Source organism: Macrobrachium nipponense, chromosome 34, assembly GCF_015104395.2.
Source record: "Macrobrachium nipponense isolate FS-2020 chromosome 34, ASM1510439v2, whole genome shotgun sequence".
NCBI classification, from domain to species: Eukaryota; Metazoa; Arthropoda; class Malacostraca; order Decapoda; family Palaemonidae; genus Macrobrachium; species Macrobrachium nipponense.
In genome coordinates, this window is record NC_061095.1 from 19624310 (window position 1) to 19649553 (window position 25244).

Sequence of the window (25244 nt, forward strand, 5' to 3'; positions counted from 1 at the left end):
CTATTGCATTCTCTGATTACCAAGAAATCCAAAAATGGCAATTTAAAACCAACTTCAATTTCCATTTCTATTGTAAACTTAATTGACGGTAATATACTATTAGCTATACCTATTTGCTTCACCAAATTTTCCTATGGCCCCTTAAAAACAACAAAGATTTCATCTACATACCTCACCCATAATATGTACTGGCTTTGTTACCTCATCACATCTGCTTAATATTTCTCTTTCTACAAACTACAAACAAATGTTAGCTAGTACCGGGGACAGGGGGAGAACCCATGACTACTTCTTTCTGTGCAAACCACTGGTTATTAAACTGAAACACTGTTGATGGAACAACAATCTGATTAGTAAAAAAAATTGTTCTGACGTATGGGGAAAGATACATAACCCTGTTCATATTCTTCTTGTAATTTTGCAATTACATAAGGTACGTTAGTAAATAATGCTGTAACATCTAAGCTAACCATCTTGCCACCAACCGAACCATTAGCTTTAACCCGTTGAATGAACTAGTAGGAATGTTGTAAATCTGCATTTGAGAACTTTACCCAGAAATTGGCTTAAAACCTGGGCTAACCATACAGCTAAGATTTGTCGAGGTGACCCGCAAGTGGCAATAATAGATCTCTGTACATTACTGAAGCAGTCTTACCAGTTCTCTTAACACTTTGACTAAACATGCAAAAGAGATGTTTTTAGTGTGTTCTCTCAGGAGGTGGTAGCTTAGATGTTGAGGGTATTTGAAGAACCATGCTGAAAGCCTGGTGGGGGGAGTCCTTTTGCTTCCTTGCAAGCCGCATTTCCATACAGTAAATCCATCTTTATCCCACTGCTGAAAGTAAAATTCCAATATTTAAAAATGTACAAATTGGTAAGGATACCAGAGACAACACTTACATCCAGGATTACTTGTGTATGTGCATGTGGTGACTTGTATGACAAAACCCACATAACCAGTATTTTTTTAAAGCTAGTAAAAATCAATGCAAACAGACTCCTTGAGAGCAAAATTATCCCAATATGATCATTCTACTTTCAGGAAGTCCTCTAGAAATATAACTTCTTGATGTGAAATACACCAAGTTTGGCTTTTGTGGTGAGCAATATGGAACCATAGTTTCATTTACAGGTCTGTTCTTATTTTCATCATAAAAAAGGGATTTTGACGTAGGAAAAATCTATTTCTGGGCGAGGAAGCCGTGTCGCCCAGTGAAATATCTCTCCTTTAGCACCATTTCTATTAAAATATTGCTATAATACCAGAGAACTGCTAAATTGGACATGTCAGAAGCCTCTGACTCGCTCACCTATATAAAAGGTGTCGGTATAAAACTGGGGCGAGTGTTAAACCATGCAGCTCTATTCTAGTTAGCAACATGAAACTCTAGATCTCAAAACTCGTAAAACTGGAAGGTAAAACAATTAATTTAAACATTTTTACAGGCATTTTATGTACTGGCATTACTATTTACTTGGCAATGGGATGATTTTTGTTAAGATGTTACACAACCTAAACTGGCCAAGTGGTCAACATTTATAGCGAAGGTTGACAGTCCGATCCGCTGCCCTGCTGAAGGAGGAAAAACGGAGTAGGATACTAGTTTTGCACATCTGACCATTTACCAGACTCACTAATTTAAACTGAATGGTGTAAAGCCTAAGGAAAGGTACTTGGATCACTTGTGTGCTTTTCGGGTAATTATATTGTAACAAATACTAATGAACAACCTGCGATTCTGTATAAAATATGGTTTATTAAAATGTCTTATGAGTTAACTCGAGATACTCTTGTCAGGAAGACATCCAAGAATATTAGTATAGCACAGATGAACTCAAACTTGTCAAGTAAATCTTGTAGAAAAAAAAAAAAAAGTTAACTGCAGTTAACAAAGATAGCACCAAAATATGTATAAAACTAAGTTTTGAAGTAAAGTATTAAATACTACAATGTTTAGCAATGACCATGCACAAACTTGATGGGTTATGTCCCACAAAGGCAATTTGATGCAAGGTTCACAAAATTTAGATACAATTAACTATCATGGCATTCAGCCTTATCCAGTAAGCCAAAATGAAATTTAATTCACTACTATAAAATTTTACTTTTGTTTAAATAGTGAATCCAAGACCAATTGTCTTGTTAATAAGGCAGAAATAGCCAGGAAAACTGAAAGCAATGTAGGAACACACCACAGTTTGTTATTTGTAAAGGAACTGGACAATGTTTTGGGGGCCATTTAACTAGCTGTACAACTATTGGTTATGCAGGTCATGTATATAATCCACATAATTTTAAGCTAGATATTGAACATGAGCCATGAATTATTCTTGAAGGGGTAGCATGCATTAAATATCACAAAAATGAAAGAAAATAAAATGGTATGGCTATAAGTAGGAATAACTGAATTTTACATACTATGTAATGTAAACACACTGAACCACTTATCATCATCTTGAGTGAATTGTTTTCTGTTTAAGATTATGTTATGTATATACTACATTATTTTCATAGCAAACTTTGCACAATTTAGAAAAACTACTTGAAAATGACATTCTTTTCAGTTTAATACCTGAACTGACAAAAAATTAACTCTGTTAAATCCTAACTTGGAATGTAAACTGAATCTTTTGTCTGCGATGTTAAGAAAAAAAAAAAAGTACCTTTGAAAGATATTTCATTACAAATTACTTCCCAATCTGAGAATAAAATTAAGTCCTTCAGTGCTGATTACACAAGAACAAATGTATTTTCCTCAGACTTCTTAAGACTTTGATGCTAACACAAGTTAAAAATCACCATCACGGTACTCTTAACTCGCATATAACATTCTCTAATATGTTTTTTATCAACAGCATTAAAATATACATCCCAACCATATTCTGTTTGGCTGATAATTATTTTAGTGAAATTTCATCAAGTTGAAAAACACCTGTAATTAAACCACTTTACGATATACTTTGAGGAATATATACTGTACAACCTACTTTACCAAATAACATAAGCATACAATCCATGTAAAATTTCTTCCAAAACCTGTAATGACAAGACAAAATTGCCCTGAACATCAAAAGTAGTTCAATGATGATGATGACAGTTTACTTCTTATTTCAGTAACAATGCTCTACTATTTACAGTAAACAAGTAATGATGCATTACTCAGTTTCACTGTTAAAAAACTAATGTTCTGAACTTCTGAGGTTGTCCAGCAATGAAGTATACAACTAATTCAATAAAAAAAAAAATTTTTCATAGGTAGACAAGAAATGATTTTATCCTGAATCGTCATATCATCAAATGTTCTGAGCATTAATGGCAGCCCACTAATTAGGCAACAACTCATTAATAAACACCCTGAACCTAAAAGTAGTCCAGTAGATAAATGGGCTCTTAAGTCAATAAAATCCTCTGAACTTTGAAAAGGTAGTCCAAAAATATAAACTGACTCTTGTGTAAATGTCTTCAACATGAAATCCACTAAGGTAAAACTAATTTCGACATAAAATCCACTAAGGTAAAACTAATTCAATAATTCCCTGAACACCAATTGTACATTACTGCATTAATAAGGTAAAACTGACTTTTAATTGAATAAAAATGACCTGAAGATTGAATGTAGTCCTGTAATACAATATAGTATAGGCTTAATTAAAAAAATGATATTGTTATGATACAATAAAGTTTCATACATACTTACCTGGCAGATATATACGATTAATGGCCCACCCAGCCTCCCCGCAGGAGACAGGTGGAAGAGAGAAAATATGATAGAAAACAGGAATGGTTCCTAGTCCTGCCACCCAGGGCAGGCCGGTAGATCACCTAACCTACCTGTAGCGAGTGGCGCGAAATTTCTGTCGGGGACGACGGAGTCTTAGCTAAGTATATATCTGCCAGGTAAGTATGTATGAAACTTTATTGTATCATAACAATATCATTTTCATACAATCAACTTACCTGTCAGATATATACTTAGCTGATTGGCACCCTTTGGTGGAGGGTAAGAGACAGCTAATATGGAATAGACAGGTAAACAACATATGTTGTAGGTATAAAAGAAAAACCTTGGTTCCTACCTGATAGGTGGTAGACTTCGTGGCTGTTGCCCGGTAGTCTGCATCACCTCAAGACTTTAGCGAGATATGTGATCTATGGCTAAGAGTTCTTGTGGGTCTGCCGATGGGGTATGAACCGCTTACTCGGCAGAGCCTGAAAGGACTTTGTCAATGGGTGCTGGACCACTTCTATGACAATACACCTTATGAAGGAGCACACAACCAATCCCGACCACCTGATCCTAACCACCATGTTAGTCTAAAGAATTGTTCTGAGTTATCCCCAAACTCATTACAACAACCATAACTCGAAAACACAATACGCATACATACATAAAATTACAAAAATTTTTTTTTACCATACTCCTCCAAAAAGATATCACAAGAGTTCCTTACTGAACAACAGTGACTGGCCGCCTGTGCAGCATCGAGCCCTCTTTGTCAGCAGAAATCTAGAACATATCTAGTAGAAGGTATGTACAAAGTTAAGGATTGGTGTTTGCTCCCGTACCCAGTATCGTATCCGCCGATACGAATGGCCCCAGAGAAAAACATTTCTCGTAGGTCACGCGAACGTCTTTCAGATAGTGAGATGCAAATACCGAGTTGCACCTCCAATATGTCGTATCAAGGATTTTCTTTAGCGACATATTCTTCTGAAAAGCGAGACACGTCGCCACTGCTCTCACTTCATGAGCCTTCACTCTTAAGAGTGGAAAAGAGTCGTCAGGACAGAACTTGTGAGCATCTGTAATGATGCTCCTTACGAAGAAAGCTAACGCATTCTTTGACATGATTCTTGTGGGGTCTTTAATCGAACACCAAAGACCTTGTCTAGAGCCTCCCATTTGTTTCTTCCTGTGCAAGTAGAACTTCAGGGCTCTTACAGGGCAAAGAGACCTTTCTGCTTCTCTACCAACGAGACTTGATAAGCCTTTAATCTCAAATCTCTTGGGCCAGGGATTCGAGGGGTTTTCGTTTTTCGTTAGAAAAAGTGTTCTAAATGAGCAGAAGGCCGAGTCTCTGTTGAATCCGACTTCATCTTCTAGGGCATGAAGTTCACAAATTCTTTTGGCTGTCGCCAGAGATAAGAGAAACAAGCATTTCCTTGTTAAATCTCTAAACGAAGCTAAATGAGGAGGCTCGAATCTTTCAGACGAAAGGAACTTGAGAACCACATCAAGGTTCCAGCTGGGAGGAGCTGGTTCTCTAGACTGTGTTTCAAACGATCTAATAAGATCATGTAGATCTTTATTGTCAGCAAGCTCAAGGCCTCTATTTCTGAAGACTGCCGAAAGCATGCTTCTGTATCCTTTTATAGTAGATACAGACAAGTGAGAGTCCTCTCTCAGGAACAAAAGGAAATCAGCGATTTCGGTTACAGAGGTACTGGAGGAGGACAACTTCTTAGACTTACACCACCTTCTAAAAACCTCCCACTTAGACTGATAGACTCGTCTAGTGGAAGCTCTGCGGGCTCTAGCGATAGCGCTTGCAGCCTTGTGGGAAAACCCTCTCGCTCTGACAAGTCTTTCGATAGTCGAAAGGCAGTCAGAGCGAGAGCGGGAGGTTTTTGATGATACCTCTCGAAGTGTGGCTGTCTGAGAAGATCCATCCTTCTTGGAAGGGATCTGGGGAAGTCTATTGTCCACTCCAGCACCTCTGCGAACCAATCCTGTGCTGGCCAAAAGGGGGCTATCAGGGTCATTCTTGTTCCGTTGGACGTTACAAACTTTTTCAATACTTGCCCCAGGATTTTGAAAGGGGGAAAAGCGTACACGTCTACATGAGACCAATCTAGCAGGAAGGCGTCGACCACGAGAGCTCTTGGGTCTTCCACCACTGAGCAAAAGACTTCCAGCCTTTTGGAAAGGAATGTGGCGAACAGGTCTACATGAGGAGTGCCCCAAAGAGACCAAAGACTCTGACACACTTCTGAGTGAAGGGTCCACTCCGTGTGAAGGACCTGGCTTCTCCTGCTCAGCCTGTCTGCCCTGACGTTCCTTGTTCCCTGAACAAATCTTGTTAGGAGTGAGATGTTCCTCTGGGAGGTCCAAAGTAGCAGATCTCTTGCTATTTCGTATAGGAACAAGGAGTGTGTTCCTCCTTGTTTCCGAATGTAGGAAAGAGCAGTAGTGTTGTCCACGTTCACTTGGACCACACTGTTTGTCACAAATGGTTCGAAGAACTTTAGAGCCAAGTGTACTGCTAGAAGTTCTTTGCAATTTATGTGCCAGGACACCTGCTGCCTTCCAGGTGCCTGACACTTCTCTCGGTCCTAGTGTGCTCTCCCCAACCCTTCTCCGATGCGTCTGAATATAACACTTGGCTTGGGTTTGGAACTTCCAGAGAAATTCCCTTGTTCTCTTTTAGAGGGGACAACCACCATTCCAGGTGTGGTTTCATTTCCATTGGAAGGAGAAAACTGTCGGAGAGAAGTCCCGTCTTCCAATTCCATGATCTCCTTAGGAAGAATTGAAGAGGACAAAGATGAAGTCTTCCTAGAGGAAAAAACTGTTCAAGCGAGGAAAGGGTCCCTAGAAGGCTTAACCATTCCCTCGCCAAAGTTCATTCTTTCCCTAAGAAGAGAGAGACTTTCTCCAAGCCTCTCATGATTCTCTCTTGCGAAGGAAATACTCGAAAACCCCGAGAATCCATCTGAATCCCCAGATAGACTAAGTTCTGTCTGGGGATCAGCTGTGACTTCTCGAGGTTCACGAGTAGTCCCAACGACTTTATCAAGTTTAGGGTCAAAGTAAGGTCCTCCACACACTGTCTCTCTGTTCTGGCCCTGATGAGCCAATCGTCCAGATACAGAGAGATGTTGACGCCTTTGAGGTGAAGAAACCTCGCCACATTCTTCATCAGGTTTGTGAAGACTTGAGGAGCTATGGACAGGCCGAAACACAAGGCCCTGAACTGAAAGATCCTTCCCTCCGTCATGAAACGGAGGTACTTCTTTGAAGAAGGGTGAATCGGGACATGAAAATAAGCGTCCTGGAGATCCAGAGACACCATCCAATCTCCTTGTCGTAAAGCCGCAAGGACTGAGGCCGAAGTCTCCATAGAGAACTTCTCCTTTAGAACAAACTTGTTTAGAGCGCTGACGTCTAGTACCGGTCTCCAGCCCCCCGAGGCTTTTACGACCAGAAAAAGAAGATTGTAAAACCCCGGAGAGTTTTGATCCAGTACTAATTCTATAGCTCTTTTGTCCCACATTTGATCCACCATCAGACGAAGAGTATCCCTCAGTACAGGGTCCCTGTATCTGGCTGACAGTTCCCGCGGAATAGTCGTTAGGGGAGGACTGTCCTGGAAGGGGATAAGATATCCCTTCCTGATTATTGACATCGACGAGGCGTCCGAGTTTATGAGTGTCCAGGCGTCTGCAAATTCGAGTAGCCTGGCACCTACTGGTGTTTGGAGGCTGGCTGTCTCATTTCCCTTTCTTAAAGGAACGGAAAGCAGGTCTACCTCTCCTTTTTGAGGGAGCTCTGGAGGGAGGGCCTCCTCGAAAGGGCTGAACAGTAGAAGTAGGTCCTTTCTTCTCAACTGCAACAGGGGGTCTCTTCTTCCTTGCAGTCTGAAGGAGAAGATCTTGTGTCGCCTTCTCAGTCAGTGATCGAGAAATGTCCTTCACTAACTGAGAAGGAAACAAAAAGTCTGACATGGGAGCGAAAACCAGGGCTGCTCTCTGTGAGTGTGAAACAGCCTTGGTTAGAAAAGCACTAAATATAATCCTCTTCTTAAGGAGTACCGCTCCAAAGAGGGAGGAGACTTCTCCCGATCCGTCTTGTACTGCCTTGTCAATACATGACAGTATACTAAGAATGACTTCGGGGTCTAGACCTTCCGAGTCATGGGCTTTCTTTGACATCACCCCAAGGGACCAGTCCAGGAAATTAAAGACTTCCAAAATATGGAAGAGTCCCTTGAGGAGATGATCAGTCTCAGAAATAGACCAAGTCACACGAGCTCCGTTCAATGCGTGTCTACGCGAGGAATCAACTAAGGTTGAAAAATCAGCTTCAGCCGAGGCTGGGAGAGAAAGGCCCATGTTCTCCCCAGTTCGGTACCACACACCTCTTTTTCCAGAAAGTATGGCTGGAGGCATACAGAAGGTGGTTCTGACCAGTTCCTTCTTTGTCAACATCCATTTGTCAAGAGACTGTAGAGCTCTCTTCATAGAGATAGTCGGTCTCATCTTCAGAACCGACGAAGACTTTGGCACAATTGCACTCGAAAATAGCGATCGAGGAGAAGGAGAAGCAGCAGGAGTCAAAGAATCTCCATACTCTTGCAAAAGAAGGGCTGTCAAAATTTTATAGTTAGAGAAACCTTCTCTACCATTAGCCTCGTCTTCCGAATCTTCGTCCAAATCGGGAGGAGAATCCGCTTTAAATACGAGAGGATCTTCACAAACTTCTCTCTCTGCGGGAGACAAACTCCTACTAGGAGAAGGACTCATCGAGTGAACAGAGTCTCTCTCAAGTCTACTTGGTGCCTCGCGCCTGCTTGACTTCTCACGCCTGGCTAGCTCCTCGCGCTTCTCGCTTGGCTAGCTACTCGCGCTTGGCTGGCGCCTCGTGCTTGGCTGGCGCCTCGCGCTTGGCTGGTGTCTCGCGCCTGGCTGATGCCTTACGCCTGGCTGGCGCCTCGCGCTTGGCTGACTCCTCGCGCCTGGCTGGCGCTTCGCGCCTGGCTGGTGTCTCGCACCTGACTGGTGTCTCGCGCCTGTCAGGATCCTTGTCTGGCGCCTCGCGCCTGGAAGGATCTTCATGCCTAGATAGATTTTCATATCTGGTAGGCTGTTCGTGCCTAGAAAGCTGTTCGGACCTGTAAGACTTTTCTAGTCTATCTGGTACCGTAAGCCTGGTGGACGCTTCGCGCCTGGAAGAGGAGGCCTCACTTCTGGCCGGAGTCTCGTGCCTGGCAGGAGAAAGAAGACGAGACTTCTTAATAGGAAGCCTAGCGTCCTTTTTACGAGGAGGATCTCTCGAAAGAACTCCAACTAAAGAGGCTAACTGTTCTTGTACAGCTAATAATATCCTCTTTGAAGCCACACCAGCGTCCTCTTCAATGGGAGAAGCAGGAGACCTTGAAGGTGTACGATCCTCAACTTCAGATTGTGGAGACGTCGAGACCATCTTTGCCTTCTTGATAGATGAGGGGGCTTCCTCCGAGAAGCGCTCCGGGCTCGAGTCAAAAGCGGGTTCCTTCCAGTGCCTTTTCAGTGGCCTAGATAGATCCGAGTCCTTCCACCCTCTTTTAGGTGAAGGAGAACCGGACGAAGAAAAACAATCTCGTAGGACGCTCCTTTTGAAGCGGTCCTGAGCAGTCTGTTGCGAAACAGAGCCTGCTGAAGGGACGCCTGACCGTTGGGGATTCCCCACGACCTCCATAAGGCTTTCGACTTTCCTTCTCCTCTGGGTATGTGAGCTTGGAAGAGGTCTAGGCCTGGGAGCACCGCAGGGACGGTCAGACGCCCCCTCCACAACACTGGGAACACTCACTTCACTAAGCATATCGCTATCACTTCCCTTACCTTGCATGGCCGCCATTTTTGTCCTCATCTTATGAAGAGTAGCCTTCAGATCGGCGATTTCAGAAGCCGAATCTGAATGCAAAGCCTGTGAGGGTTCAGATACAGAGGGAGAATCAAAATAATTAATAACAGGAGAGTTAGACTCAGAAAAAGGCTCAATAGGCCTTGTACTTACACCCTTATGTGCAGCCCGTCTAATTCTATCCCTCTATAACTTCTTCAAGTAAGAAGTTAGAGTCTTCCATTCATTAGCATTCAACCTTTCACACTCATTACAGGTGTTAGCTAAAGAACAATCAAACCCCCTACACTTACGACATACAGTGTGAGGATCAACCGAAGCCTTCGGTATCCTCACCTTGCAGCCTACATTCACATACACTCTCACACTAACACTTGAATCAGACATTCTAGCAGAAAAATCAAAAGCAAGTCCAAATCCAGTCCACGGTAGCGAATGCCAAAACAACGATCCAGGTACGTCACCAAAATATCCAATAAAGTTGATCAAAAAGTCTTGAAAAGCAAATTCCAGTCAGGAGGTAGTAACAACAATGTTGATACCACTGGCGACAGAAAAAATATGATAGAAAACGGGAATGTTCCTAGTCCTGCCACCCAGGGCAGGCCGGTAGATCACCTGACCTACCTGTAGCGAGTGGCGCGAAATTTGAATTTCTGTCGGGGACGACGGAGTCTTAGCTAAGTATATATCTGACAGGTAAGTTGATTGTATGAAAACACTCAATTCCATAAAAAAATGCCCTTAATAAAGATACTTCATTAATAAGATAAACTAGCCAATTCGGTAACATGTCCTGAACTCAAAGGTGGTCATGTAATAACTGGCTTCATAAAATTTAGACCAAAAAGCCTTGACAAGGCAGGGCTACCTCAATAGTTCATTGCAAGTGAGAAGAGGGAGTTGAAATGGTTGGACAGCAAGATAAAGATATATCTAGAAAATAAATGAGATGAAGTGAAACTGGGAGAAATCTGCACAGCTGCACTAAGTAGCATTAAGTAGTTAGAGGCTGAACACCAAGATTTGAAGAAAGGAATCAGGAATGGAGGTAAAGTAAGAGGTTAAAAAGTTGAGGAACCTACTATGAGATTCAAGGCCTCTGTAGCACGGTTTTTTGGACTTTGCTCCTTATCAAAGCATCGAATGTAGCTGAAAGTTGACATATGTATATTTTACCACACAAATTTTGTCAGCATTATCAATAACCTAAACCCGAGTTTTAATTTTAATAGAGTAAAAATTATCTAGCCGACGCCATGGCCAATGATTATGAGCCAAGAGTCGAAAAACATTCATTACGTAAGCAAGGTAAACACCTTTTGATGAAATGTTGCCCTGCCCATCCACCAGACAGAAACTCATTCACCTTGTTCCATCGGCTCTGAAACCCAAAGGCTTTATGAATGGCGGAACGATACATAGATGTGGGTGGGGTATCTGTGCTAGCATAGTAATACTACTGTAGCAGTGGTGCCGCAACAGTATAGCAGTAATATACATGAATTAAATGTTTAGGCCAACTGCTGGGATCCTTGAGGTAGTAGTTGTAGCTGGGGGGTGGGCCTTACATCAGCCCCTCTCTGGTAGAGGGATTTCGAAGAGGGATGAATCTAAATGGTAAGAGACCCGTGGTAGTGGTTTCACTCGCCCCAGAAACCATACCGACACTTTTATATAAGGTGAGCGAGCCAGAATATTCTGGCATTTCCATTTTAGCTTTTTTCTCTGGTATGTTAGCATTAATTTACCTTAGAAATGTGTGCTAAAGGGAGATTTCACCGGGCGACACGGGCCCTTGCCCAGAAATAGATTTTTCCTTCGTCAAAATCCCTTTTATAGCCAGAAGTTAAATTTTCTAATCCAACAATGCCCATGATAGCTTTCAGTGTTATCCTGAATTATAACGAGGCCAAAGTGGGTGGAGCTTCATGAAGTCATCATTCTGACGATAATTATTGGTGAAGGTTTAAAGCCAAAATACGGTACCGGCTATTTTTTTTTCAGTAAATAAAAATTGCTTGACATTGGATATAGCAGTTATCAAATCAAGCTTGTCTACTTTGTTTTTGAAAATTACCAACTATTCCCTACATCTTGTCAAATCTGATTGTGACCTATAAAGTAGACTGTAATTTCTTAGGAAACTTATTTTGGGAGTTAGACTAATAATCGAAGCGTTTTTGTATTTATTAACATATTTGGTTGGTTTGTTCATTATGACAATTATCAGTGGAGAGGTTTCAGAGTTCATAAAGGTGTACTGCTTTGCTTGTATTTAAATTTGTATGTCATTGTTGCCAGAGATCTAGCCTTCGTTACGTATAGCCAATCATCCATCGAGAAAGAGGGAAGAAATACTGTCATAAGTTACGTAACGAGTGCGTTCGAAACCTCTTCTCTGAGTAAGTTGGCCTGTCTTAAAAAAAGTCACTTTTACATTTAAGTACCAAATTTATTCAACCTACGTAATGCAGAATACAGTCAAAATTTGTGTGTAGATATAATGTGTATTCTGAATAAGCGTTATATTTATGAAATGCATAGATAAAAAGTTATTGCGAAAAAACCGTGTTACAGAGGCCCTGAATTTCATAGTAGTTTCTTAAGGGATGTTGCAAACAAAATTCAGTACTTCCAACAGTGCACCACAGGTCCACTTCTGGAACATGCAATAAAAAAGCCCTTACCATCAATGCACTGCACTAACAGTTAAAATCAATATAATGCCTTGAACATCAAAATTAAACCAGTATATTAATTCAATTAGAATGCCCTCAACATCAAAGGTAATTCTGAGACCTCATAAGTAAAAAGTGGATTTACAAGAATAACCTTAAGATGCCCCATTAAAAACCAAATATGGCTTTAGCAATTCCAGTTCTACCCTCCTGAAAATTTGCAGGATTTCACACACAATATGCCAAAATCAAGATTGACAGGTAAGAGAACATTGACTTTCGATAATAAAATGACAGCTTGGTTACAACCTAGAATGGTGACATTTCATAAATTCTCTTCAGCAACTAAAGTATTACTACAATTCTGTACTTTTTGAACAATTCACTTAGTATTAATCTCATATGGCTATACTGCAGTCTTCTAATTACCTTCAAATTCTCCACAGTCCCTCTTGGAGGCTCACTTTCAGAAAATTCCATGAACAGTGACATTTATTAATTACATCAAACATTTGCCTTTTGATCCCTATTTCCTTCCCAAGTCTCTACTTCCGCAAGAGAAAATAATAAATTACTACACCCATCTAAATAAATGCCCCTTAAAAAGCTGTAAATATTTCAGGGTACTCAATATTACATACCAACACTCACCCATGATCATGTAGGTTTCAATGAAATGGCCTATTAAGTTTTTCTCCCCTCCACTTACATTTCTGGGGTACCCCATTCCTGAGTCTCTTGTCAATCTTATTGAAAAACTACTTTCATCATAATCATCTTCATCTAATCAGCATCTTTGCATCTCCTCGTTCCTGGAGCAATTTACCGATTGGTCTGGTGTTTGTGCTGTGTTAGTCAGTATAATTTACTTAACGAAGTCAGATATAATTTATCATTAACTAACTATTAACGTTTTTACTGGTTTTGGTCCGATTCTCACCATACTCTAAAGACAAACTTTGGGACAACATATCGTAAAACAGCTCATGTTATTTATTCCTAAAGCATACCAATCACTAAATTTGAATGTTTATATTTTCTCCTTCAAGCAACCTTCAACCAGATTTTCAAAGGCTCTAAAATCTTTGACTGAATTCAACACATTACATCAAGTAATTTTCAACAGTTTTATTCCCGTTTTAATATTTAAAGTGTTATATTCTATTTGTTTAAAATTCTGGATTTTACTGTATTCCTGGTTGTTAGCAGAAATCACAACACTAAACTATACCTATCAAAGGCCCACAAGTACAACATAGACTTATTCAGGTAAAATGATACCTTGACTGACGCCGAACAAACCTTGGTATTTGTGGAGGGTCTTCTGTATTAGCTCTGCATGCCACCATATACAGATGGCTTCATGGTGTGCAACTTCCACCAGAAATTGGGTCTCTATTGTATGATATTCCATTCTCACTGAATGCAGTAATGTCGGGGTCAAAATCAGCAAACCTGTAAGAGAAATCCATTCATTAATTACATCCAAACACCCATCAACTTTAATTTTTTGCACAATGTGTAGTATACAGGGAACTTCAGTCAGTCAAACCAGACTTAAGAACATTTATACAAAATCTATATACTCAGCCCAACATGGGTAAGTATCAAAGTACAGTAGGATTAGATGATATATCTAGTTTTTAAGAACATTTTCTGTATGAAATATTGAGAATTGGTGATACTAGATTCTAAATGGTATTTCTTAAAAAAAAAAAAAAATTAGAACATACTATGCCAACATTTTTATGCTCAAAATCTGGACATCACTTAAAACTACACAAATTCAGTAGCTGTTAGGTATATGAATATCAATGCATTAACTAGCGTTGGTCAGCTTAAATTGTTAAACACCCGTGTCAACTTAATATATATGCTTAAAAATAGAAAAATATTTTCATCTACACTCCCTCCCCCACCCTCTCCCTGTTTCAAAGAATTAATAGAAACAAAGTTTATCTGAAGATATTGGTGAGCATTGCTACACCTAATTAGGTGACTTATGCCAGCACGGGCCATTCTGCTAGAACACTCTCTGAGGTGTTGAAATAGACTCAGGCCTGGCATTGACCACTGGACTTAAGACCCAAACAGAGAGACCAAAAGTAGTAACGAACATACATAAAAACATTTGAATCTTGTTAATGGTTAACGATTCAAACTTATGCTTGCAGCAATCAATCCACTTCAGTTTTTACATTACAGCAGTAACATTTTCTTTAAAATCCTGTTCCATCAATATAACAACAACTCCAATTGTACCTCCCACATTGATGTCTTATTATTAAAATGTGAAATGGAGTACAAGTATTTTGCAGTCCATCTGCTACGCCTCTTAAAGATCTGGCTACGTCTAGTGACATAAACCACGATCATTAAGTCGACATATTTGGTTCAGAATTTATGTTTTACTCAAAGTTACGTACACATTGTAATCTATCTTTTACCATTAATTTCACCACCAATATGATTCATTTTGACAACTGATACCTCGTTTCAACATATAATACCATGTAGTACCGACAGAATTATAGTTATTCATTGGTCGGGTGGTTTATGTGCTCGCCTACCGATTCAGTAGTCGCGAGTTCGACTCCCCACTCTGCCAGTGTTGAATTAGATGAATTTATTTCTGGTGATTAGAAATTCATTCCTCAATATAATGAGGTTCGGATCCCACAATAAAGCTGTAGGTCCCGTTGCTAGATAACCTAGCCACGTAAAAGTATCTAATCCTTCGCGCCAGCCCAAGGAGATCTTAAAATAACTGAAAATATACTAAAATAAATGCAGATATGACAATTTGTCCAAAATTGCATTTTTCCTAACTATACAAACCTGAGGTCCTTTTACAATAGGAAGGTACTAGCGGCAGCTGGATAGGTCGTAAGCTTTCGAACAAGGGGTTCGGTAGTTAACTGCTTGTCCGACAGGCGCGCGCGCGCGACTGGTAGGTAAACAAATCACTTTTGCTTTTGGCCCAAGCAAAAACTGCAGAGTGAGGGGTGGCATGAGGTGGGGCTATGTGTAAAAGGACCTCAGGTTTGTATAGTTAGGAAAAATGCAATTTTGGACAAATTGTCATTTGTTCCGACACGGCATACAAACCTTCGGTCCTTTTACAATAGGAAGACTCACTTCTTGGTGGGAGGAATCTGAGTCTTTTGTGAACAGACTGGTGTTCGCCCAACCTTGGAATGCCTCCCTGGTCGTAAGAGCGAGGGAGGGATCCAAGCCTCTGTCCGATTGATCGGGGTGTGCACCGCAGGTCATCAATGGTCAGACCTCTGGACCAAGTACTAAGAGAGAGGCAAGCGTATCTCTTCGTACCAGCAAACAAGAACAAGTTCCTATTTGCAAGAGGCAACATAACGTTATGGTTTGTCTCTTGTTGGCATCCACTTCCCCCCCCTTGTAGGAGGAAGTGGTGGATATTCGCTCCCATCCCTAGTGAAAGGGATAGGATGGGGCTCTGTCGAGTAGCTCACCGGCATCTCGTCCTTATCCAGCAAGGTGATGACCGTATCCCCCTACCCATACCCACAGTAGAGGGGTAGAAAAAGATAGGAAGAGAAGCCAGTCACTCTCTCATTCACTTATCTATTCTTACAGTCACACCAGGACTCGATGCTGTTCAGCTGCTAGGGTCTGGGTTAGCTAGACAACGTGTTGAGCAGCCACCACGGGTCCTAAGGAAAACGATCCAAGGACCTGTGGGCAATATCCAAAAGGTAGAAGGAGGTGCCAGTGGTCTGGTTGTACCAGACCCCTGCCTTCAGTACCTGCGCCACGGAGAAGTTCTTGTGTAACTCGAGGGAGTGTACTTCTAGGTCATCTTGGTGCTGACGAAGAGTCTTCAACACTCAGCCTGGGATGTCGAGTTTCTTCAGAAAGCGCGGTCGCGCTTTCACAGGACAAAGCAGCATCTCCTTCGCATCGAAGGCGGTGAAGTCCATTAGGGAGGGGATTGTGAAGGACTCTAACCGATCGTCAGGAACCGAAGGGTTCAGAGTCTTCGCTACGAATTCGGTACGAAATCGTAGCGTCACGAATCCCCATCCCCTGGATGCTTGACTTCGCAGGAAAAGTCATGCAATTACCTCAGAGGAAAAGAAGGGAATGGTCGTATGACCTATCCCTCTTCTCGACTTCGGTGATGTCCTGTACCCATACTGGTCTATCCGTCTGCCGCGACGTTGTTGTTCTCGGTAGTGGATAGGACACCGACACTCAATGGTTGTTGCGATGGTATGGGTACTGTGACAAGCCGTTAGGACGAAGAAAAGATTGTTATGGAACAACCGAACTAAGTCCACAGCGAAGTTCGTAACAGACTTGGGCGCTCTGACAGCTGCCTACTGACTGCGTTCGGTAGGAGGCAGTTGTCCAAGCACCCGAGCAAGTCACGTGACCTTCGCCTTAAAAGGGTTATGCCAAGAGACTAAACAAATAATTTGTTCGTCACCGATGCCAGAAGGCAAGGTGATGACTCTCTTAAGGCATGTGCCCAACAGGCGAAAGTCAATTGCCTTCTAGAGACCGAGGTCCTTGATGGCAAGATATCTCATAGTATAGTTGATTCTCGGGTAAGGAGAAACAACACTATGTGACGTTGAAGACGAAGGTGTACAGAAAATGCAACCTACGTCTTCACAGCTGAACCGAGAGAAGGATTCTCAAGATTCTGAACTGTGCTACAAAGACTGAGAACGCTAACCGCTATTGATTGCTGTCCGGTGAGGATCGTAGTTGCAATAAAAGCGGAGCGCTTCCAGTAATGAAGACAGGGAACTACTGCCTGAAGAACTGCTTCTCATGGGCTGAACATTTGGAAGTAGAGCTGTCAGGTCGGAGAGTAGGCGATGTCTTCTGACATATCTGTTAATTCGGGGCGAGCAATGAAATTGCACACCTACGAATACGAGATATTTTGAAGACAAACTCAGATGTCTGCAAAAATCATTCGCATTATCGCAGTGCGATGCAGCGGTTGACTAGTACAGACTTCTGTTACCGTGCGGTAAACAGAAAGATGAAAGAGTCCAAGAGATATCTCTGTTGAAAATTCTCGCAATGTCGAAGGCGATGAAATCGAGCGTCACAGCAGTAGATGGGTCCTTCATTATTGCGAGAATCCCCGTTAATCAGAGACCTAAGTCCATGATTGTTGGGCAGAGATACGGTTCGGTAGTCAATCCAACCAGGGGAGAGAGAGACGTAACCGACCGTGCATCTCCGAGACCTAGCTGATACTGAGCCGCTATCAGGCAGTTCAATACGCAGTAGCTCTCGGTGACTCGTCATCCTGAGTTGCCAGGTAATCCATTATTCCACGAAGGAATGCGTTCGGCTAGAAACCATCGAGCATAAAGAATACGCTCGAGCAATTATATTTAACCGAAACGGATTTCGGTAAATACAAAAGCTGATTTGGTGTTGTCATGACAATACCAAGTATCTAAAATCGAAAACTGATAACTGCTGGGAGGTTGCAGGCAACCCCGAGTTGCAGTTCAATTAAGATACAATTCGTCTCGGTCACAAAACCGTAGAGTTAACTACGGTATGCGCTACCCCACGGACAATTCAACTGTTAAAGAATCATGTCGCGAGGGTAATATACGTAGTATATTTGTAGGTCTGTACCACGACCTCCATCCTAAAATCTTTTCCCCTCGAGGAATGAGAATAAGGATTGGAGATCGACCGCCTTCGTTCTCTAGTCAAGAGAGTGAAGGAGAAGTCTTTCCCAAAGGAAAGCTTCAATGGTGAACAGAATACCGAAGACGATAGTTCAAGCCAAACTGGAAGTTCCCGTCCGTTCTTCTCTATTCCAGGTTAAGCGCCCCTACTGTGAGATACTCTTCTTTCAGCAGCAGTCTTCTTCCAAATGCTAGAAATTACAGGAATTCGAGCATAAGCGAGGTTCCCGATTATCGTGTAACAATTATCGGGGATTCTCGCTCACTTTGGACCGTGGTCTCGCCTAAGTGTTTGGAGATCGTAAAAAACTCGAACACTCTTGAGTGCGCTAGAAATTCCGTAGAATTCTAAGCACTCTGCGAAACCCCCCACCGAATTCGTCAAACGATATCGGCTGGTGGTCCTCTCGATTCCCGTAGAAATCGAGAAAGGGGCAGGATCCCTCCTCAATGACCGGGGCTTACGTCAGGTAGGACCCGAAAGGTCCCCCCGTAGCGCAGCCCCTAACGTGGATCTTACAGAGAAATCTCTGTAGGATCCCTCCCCTTTCCCTCGTAGCCGTAAGGAGAGAGGGAATGGGGGAGGAATTGGATACTGGCTCGCCTTCCCAGCGGAACTAGCAGTTGGAGAAGAAAAGGAGCAGCCATCGCCTCTCAGAGCCTGGGAAAACGTATCGTCAGGAGAAAACGTTTTCCCGAGGAGGGTTACGAACTCATACTGTAGGTAAGTGTCTGCCGCCACTGTGAACGTCGTCTGGGTGGGGCTGATCGACACCTGACAGGAGAGAGCCGATACCGCTCCGACTCATTCCAGTCCTCGTCGAGGTCGAAACCTCAGGAGGACCGAAGGGGTATTTAAATACGGTGTCCGAAGACACGTAGAAACGCCTCTGTCGCAGTAGAGGAGGTGAAGTAGCTTGTTCGACCGGCCAGAACTGAGAGAGCCTTCTTGTCCGGAGACGAGAGACTACCTGGTTCAACACAGTCGGCAAGCTCCGATCGCGGCAGACCCACCGTCGATTTGGGTTCCCTCTCGGGCCCCAAAACGACTCGAGCCGAGACGTGGCTCTGCTGGTGGAAGCGGCGATCCTTCCCCGAGGTCATTGTGCTGACGAATCAGCGCCGTAACCTCGGCAAAGTTCCTCTGGATCTCGGAAGTCACAGCATCTTGCAGAGTGGACCGTTAAGCCCTTCGAACAAGAGCATATTCCGAGAACCTTCCTCCTAAGAAGGGGAACAGCGACAGCCCTCTCGTCTTCCCAATCCACTTGCGCATACGTCCTGGCCGGTCCAAAAACCGTGCCTGGCACGTAGGGCGTCGTGGTGGGATCATGAGGGGCGCACCCCTCACGATCACTCCCTCAATACCTCGCTCCTCCCGGTGTAACCCGAGGAGGTTGAAGGTACGGGAGAGGCAGACCTGACGCTCCCTCGTTGCTCGCTGGCAGAACCAGCAGGCTTGGAGGGCTGCAGGCGATCGTCAACCGCGGTGGCGATCGAGCTGCAGGCCTGGTCGAACCGTCTCGCTGTGGAGAACGGCTGGACTGAGCACAGCGGCCCCGATCTCGAGTGTCAGAAGAGCTGGTGCTGGTTGTATTACCCGGTCGCTTTCTGTGAGAGCGACGGTCAGGCGACCTGCAGGCTCCACTGTCACCAGTGAGACCGGATTGCTTGTCCTCACGGCACGTCACGTCGCTGGTTCCAGCCGTGGCTGGCACCCGGCGAGGGAGAGGACCTCTTCCCAGCCTCAGCCCGTGGTCGGTCGTGGACCGTCACGTCCCCGGGTAGCCAGCTGTTCGCCGCGAGAGAGTGAGAGCTGGTCTGGTGAGAGTCGCATGAGCGGCTGTCACCAGTCTTCCGCCCCGTGCCGTGAACCTGACGCTGTGCGGACTCAGAGGTCTGGTTCCTGGCTGCACGGTCGCTGGTAGACGACCGTACACTCGGTACCTCCCGCGAACGAGAGGCCGAGACGGACCCTGATGCAGTGGCAGAAACCACTGACACCAGGCGAGGAACAGTACCGGTGTTAGCCGGTACCCCTCCTGTCCCCGTAGTTTCTTCTTGCGGGAAGAAGAGACGGGCCCCGCTCCCGAAGGAGCAGGAGGACCAGCGGAAGGAACCCTCCCGTCCCACCGAGGTGAGACGGGTCCCGAGAAGACTCCCGAGGGAGACTTCTTAGGAGGGAGGAGGCAACCTTCTTCTTCCTCGGCTGTGAAGCCTAGAAGTCGAAGGGGAAGAGGCGGCAGCCGACGACGATGAAGACGATGAAGACGACGACGACGACACCTTCCTCCTCTTCTTCGTCAGCTTCCTCAGGACAGACGTAAGATCTGCTATCCAGGGCGGAGCCGGGGCTGCTGTAGCCGAAGCCACAGGGCCCGGACGCACCTGTACAGACAGACCAAAGTCTGGGGTAGTACCACCACGAAACCGGGACGACATCAGCAGGTATGGGCATCTCAGGAACAGCAGGCACAGCCAGCACAGCATCGGTAGGGACAGCCAGCGCAGCAAACGCAGGGACAGCCAGCGCAGCAAACGGCAGGGACAGCCAGCGCAGCAACTGCATGGACAGTCAACCCAGAATCGGCAAGGTACGGCAGGTAGCACCGGAAACACAGGAAGTGGAGCAGCAGCCAGCAACATCCTGGTACCGGCGGCAGGTCCAGGGGCGAGCTCTAGGGCAGCGGAAGTGTGGTCGCTGCAGCGCGGCAACCACGAGCGGCGGCGGCACGCCCCCTCTCGGTACGGCTGAACGGCACTTCACAGCGGCTGTAGGCAAGGACTGTTACCACGGGAGGCGAGTACACCAGGTTGAGGAGGGACGTCGTCTACCTGGTTGCGTGGTCACCACTCCATGGGTGACCGCAGTAGGCCCAGACATAGAACCGCAGCCCCTGGACACTAGCACGCCCTGCAAATGGAAGGACGCCCATACCTCACCAAGGTCCACCTCTGGCAGTAGCACCTGCGGAAATAACAGTAGTAGCGATTAGTGGGGGGGAAGTCCCTCGCGCGGGGGTGAGCCCTCTCCGAACGAGTGGAAGACCCCTAATACAATTGTACATCGGGCACCGAGCGCCCTCCCCCGCGCTCGACGGATCGGGCGAGGAGAAGAACGCCGATAACCTCCCCCCCCCAAGGGGAAGGGCCATCTGTGGGACGCTGGAGCGCGGGTGGGGTTCTCGTTCCCCCACCCACCCCCGCACAGTACCCATGTACCCAACAACAATATAAGAGCCCGAGAGCAATCGTGCCATCGCCCACGAATGCAAGGGCATAAGGATCAATTCCCTGACTGAGCGGAACTTGAACCAAATAAATATTGATGCAATCAATAATAAGGAATAAAATGAAAATGCATCTTGCATTACGATTCACTTCACAATGAATAAGGGCTCGGATCGAGCGCATTTGCGCCCTCGGTACCGAGCGCAAGGGTAAAAGGATCCATTCCTTACCTTTATGGATCAAGGTTTATGGAAACCTTGATCCATAATGAATTGATGCAATCAAAAAATATATGAAAATGAAAAGAATACTGCGCTTGCGATTTCACTTCATACAAATAAAAAGGGGAAGGATCAATTCCCGGGAAATAGCGGAAACATTGATCCCAGTAAACAATGCAATCTCAATAAAAAATGAAAATGAAAAAGAACTGCACTTGCGATTTCACTTCATTCAAAATAAAAAGGGGAAAGGATCAATTTCCGGGTAAGCTCGGAAACTGATCCAAAATGAGTATTGCTACAATCAAAATAATATATGAAAATGAAAAAGAATACTGTACTTGCGATTCCACTTCCATACTGAATAAGTTTTTCCAACCCAAATATACGCTCGGAGCGAGCGCTCCCGCCCTCGGCACCGAGCATACACAATACGAGGATCATTTCTGGGAAAATGAATTCCCGCACTTACGCCCTTCAGTCCCGGCACTCGGGTAATCGGAGGGCGTGGTGAAACCAAGATCCTTTAATTCACAATTGAATTCAATGGGAATAAATATGAAATGATTGTACTTACAATTCAGTTTCACTAGATAAATAGAAAAAGAAAAACACAATCATGCGAAAGCAACGACGATGAAGCGGGCAGAGAGCGATGATACACGTCCACACGCCAGCAGGCCGAAAGCAAAAGTGATTTGTTTACCTACCAGTCGCGAGCCGCAAGCGCGCCTGTCGGACAAGCAGTTTAACTAGACCGAACCCCTTGTTCGAAAGCTTACGACCTATCCAGCTGCCGCTAGTACCTTCCTATTGTAAAAGGACCGAAGGTTTGTATGCCGTGTCGGAACAAATACTGAATTAGATGTCTTCTGTTTACAAATGGATGAATAAATGTGAATATGATTGAGCGAGAGCAAAAGCAAAGTTTGTAGGTAGTCCCTGATAGAAATTTTAATGTCTTTCACTATACTATCAAACTATAACATATATATCTCTTTCAACACCAGATAAAGACCAATGGGAGCCAGTCCCCTATACCTTGTACAGGATGGTAATAAGCAGCTTACTATTACAATGTCAATTGCTTAAACTAAGGTTACAAACTTACAAACACATCAGTAGCCTAACTGGCAGTTCCTCTGTGAACAGTGGCTCCACTGACTGGTGATAGCATAATTGTGCCAGTATTTGTGTGTGCAGCTACTATATATTGGAGTGATGATGTAACTATACTCACCCATAACATATACAATTACTACTCAGGTTTGCCATGGACATACTGCACAGGCATTTGGCAACACCTCCAGTCCAATTATCTCCTCTCCCACTCGGGAAAACTCCCACTACTGTACTTACCCACAAAAGTATCGTACTTCCTACAAGTCTATTTACATATCTACACATCTTTCCCCTTCAAAACAAAATATGTCCCTCTCCCTCAAAGCTAAAACTCCTTACAAATAAAGCCGGGAAGGTGGCTTACTATGCCTTCCCAACCTAGTAATATCTACTTGGGATTAGAATTATCCTCCTGCTCCTGCCTGGTCCTTCCTTCAAAACTAAGGGACCCCTCTCCTTGCCAGGCATAGGAAGGGATGCCTGCTCTGCCATGTATACCCCCAGGTGTAGTGAGTGTACTAACCTATCAGAGCCAGCACCAAAACCCATGTGTAAAGACTTTATGTGCCTTCGGTTTCTTACCAAATAAGATCTAATCCCTATTGAGACCCTACCAGAGTAGACAGTCTTTCCCACTTGTTTACACCATCAGATTTCATAAGAACAGGTGCTTCCATCCTTACAGGAGGCAATGCCCTGACTCCATGATGTTTGTCTTAACTATGTGCAGATGTAGCCTTCATCCTAACAACATTTTCAACCACTTTCTGGAAATCGGGCCATCGGGAACCTTGACCATAGGTAGCCTTGTCCAAATCTGCCTGCCCATCAATAAGTGAGCCAGAGAACATCCTGTAGTATCCAACAGAGAGGCCCTGTATATCTTCAATGCCAAAAACACATCATTTTGGGATAAAATTCTCTTGACAGTCTGTACTGCCCTCTCAGCACATCCATTTTCCTGGGGAAAATTATTGTAAGAACAATGTTGGAATCCATAACCTAATGCAAACTGCCGGAAAGCTGTGGACCCATACTGCAGTCCATTGCCCGACACCAGCACCTCTGGGATACCAAACTCAGCAAACATATTCTTTAGCTTCCCAATAACAAATGTTGACGTAGTTTCACTAAGATACCCTCTACTTCTGCCTGTAATGAAACTTCCATTTGATCCCTATTCATGGCCGGGGCGGATAAGGCATTCGCTAGTGCCATGAATTTCCCCAGTGTCTACTTAGCCACCAATAAAATCTTGCCAATTTCATTAGCATCTCCATTGGCATCTACTGGCGCCAAATGTAACTCCTTTGAGTTCAATAGTAGTATCAAAGGTTTATGATCCGTCTCCAAAGAGAGACTCCAATCAAAAACTGCTGAAACCTTTCACAAACCTCAATCTACACCCACTTTTGTTCTGCTTCAGACAGCAACCTAGAACAAAATGCTACAGGCCTCCATCTATTAACATACCTCTGCATTAACATTCCTCCCAATCCATATGAACTAGCATCTGCAGAAACCTTAATAGGTTTATTGGGATCGAAATAACACAAAACTGGAGCCAAAGTTTAAATTTTCTTCATGGACTGCTTAGAAAAAATAAGCAGCCCCACTGAATTTACTGGCAACATCATCAAATGTGGTAATTTCGAAAATCTCTCTTCAAATACTTAAGCTGTCTGTACTCTACATACAATCTGACCGCCAAAGGGACTGCCTTGGGTTTCACTACTGGCACCATGGGACTGACTCATTCTGTCGGATGGATTACCTTTTCAATGACGTCTTGACTTCTCAAGCTTGCTTAGATTCTCTTTAACAGAAGACACCAATGGTATGGCCACTGACCTTGCACACCTAACTGAATGGGAGGCTCCCTGTCTTGAAACAAACTCACTGGCTCAGTCCTCCACCTCCCAAAGTCAAAAAGTGATTTTTCAATCCAACACTGCCCATAAACACGATGATTTGCAACTCCAAAGCTGCACTCCTAAGCGAATTATCTGATTTGCTCTTTGGGCTCAACACGTATGTAAATTCGGTCATACAACTTCCTATCTTTATACCCCACTCCAGAACAAAACATCCTAATGATATCCACTATGCCTGCAGAAGTCAACTTCCTATCTGCTTTATCCAAAAGTTCGAGTCCCAAACTAGCTCTTTACTATAATTAATAATGGTTACATCAGCGCCCGTATCTACCTTAAAGCCCACTGCCTGACCCCAAAACCTTAATGCAACTCTAGTGGATATATGACCCTGATACCACATCCCCAGCCAACTCTCCCAAAAATGCCTGAGCTCCCTGTAGCTCTTCCCCTTCTTCAGAAATGGAATCTAATTGGTTAACCTTACCCACTGCATCAACCTGGCCATCACTCCAGCCATTTACCCATTACAGCAAAATGATTCCGCCTATGGCACTTACTACCTATTAGGGTAAACAACAGTGTTCGAACCCACCTTCAGAAAAAGTACTTTAACAGACCCTGACACCGGAGGATGGGGACCAGTTACGAGTCATAGGTGGTGGGAGCAACACCTCGAGACATAAGACTCGCGACTGGTGCCCAGTGACCGGTGATAGCATAACCAACGCAATTATAAAGTTAACCAAGCAATCATGCGCACAGCATACTTGTCAGTATTTGTGCT

At 44.0% G+C, this 25244-nt stretch overlaps 1 protein-coding gene across 1 annotated transcript in view; it reads right to left on the reverse strand.

Annotated features, from left to right (window-relative positions):
* Positions 1 to 25244, reverse strand: part of LOC135207958 (uncharacterized) — a 91863-nt gene that overhangs the window by 2124 nt on the left and 64495 nt on the right. Inside the window, exons 3-4 of the transcript XR_010313089.1 lie at positions 13610 to 13762; positions 659 to 838 (exon numbers count right to left, since the gene is read on the reverse strand). The gene's annotated coding sequence lies outside the window, so the exon portion shown is untranslated. The remainder of the gene's footprint in view (positions 1 to 658; positions 839 to 13609; positions 13763 to 25244) is intronic.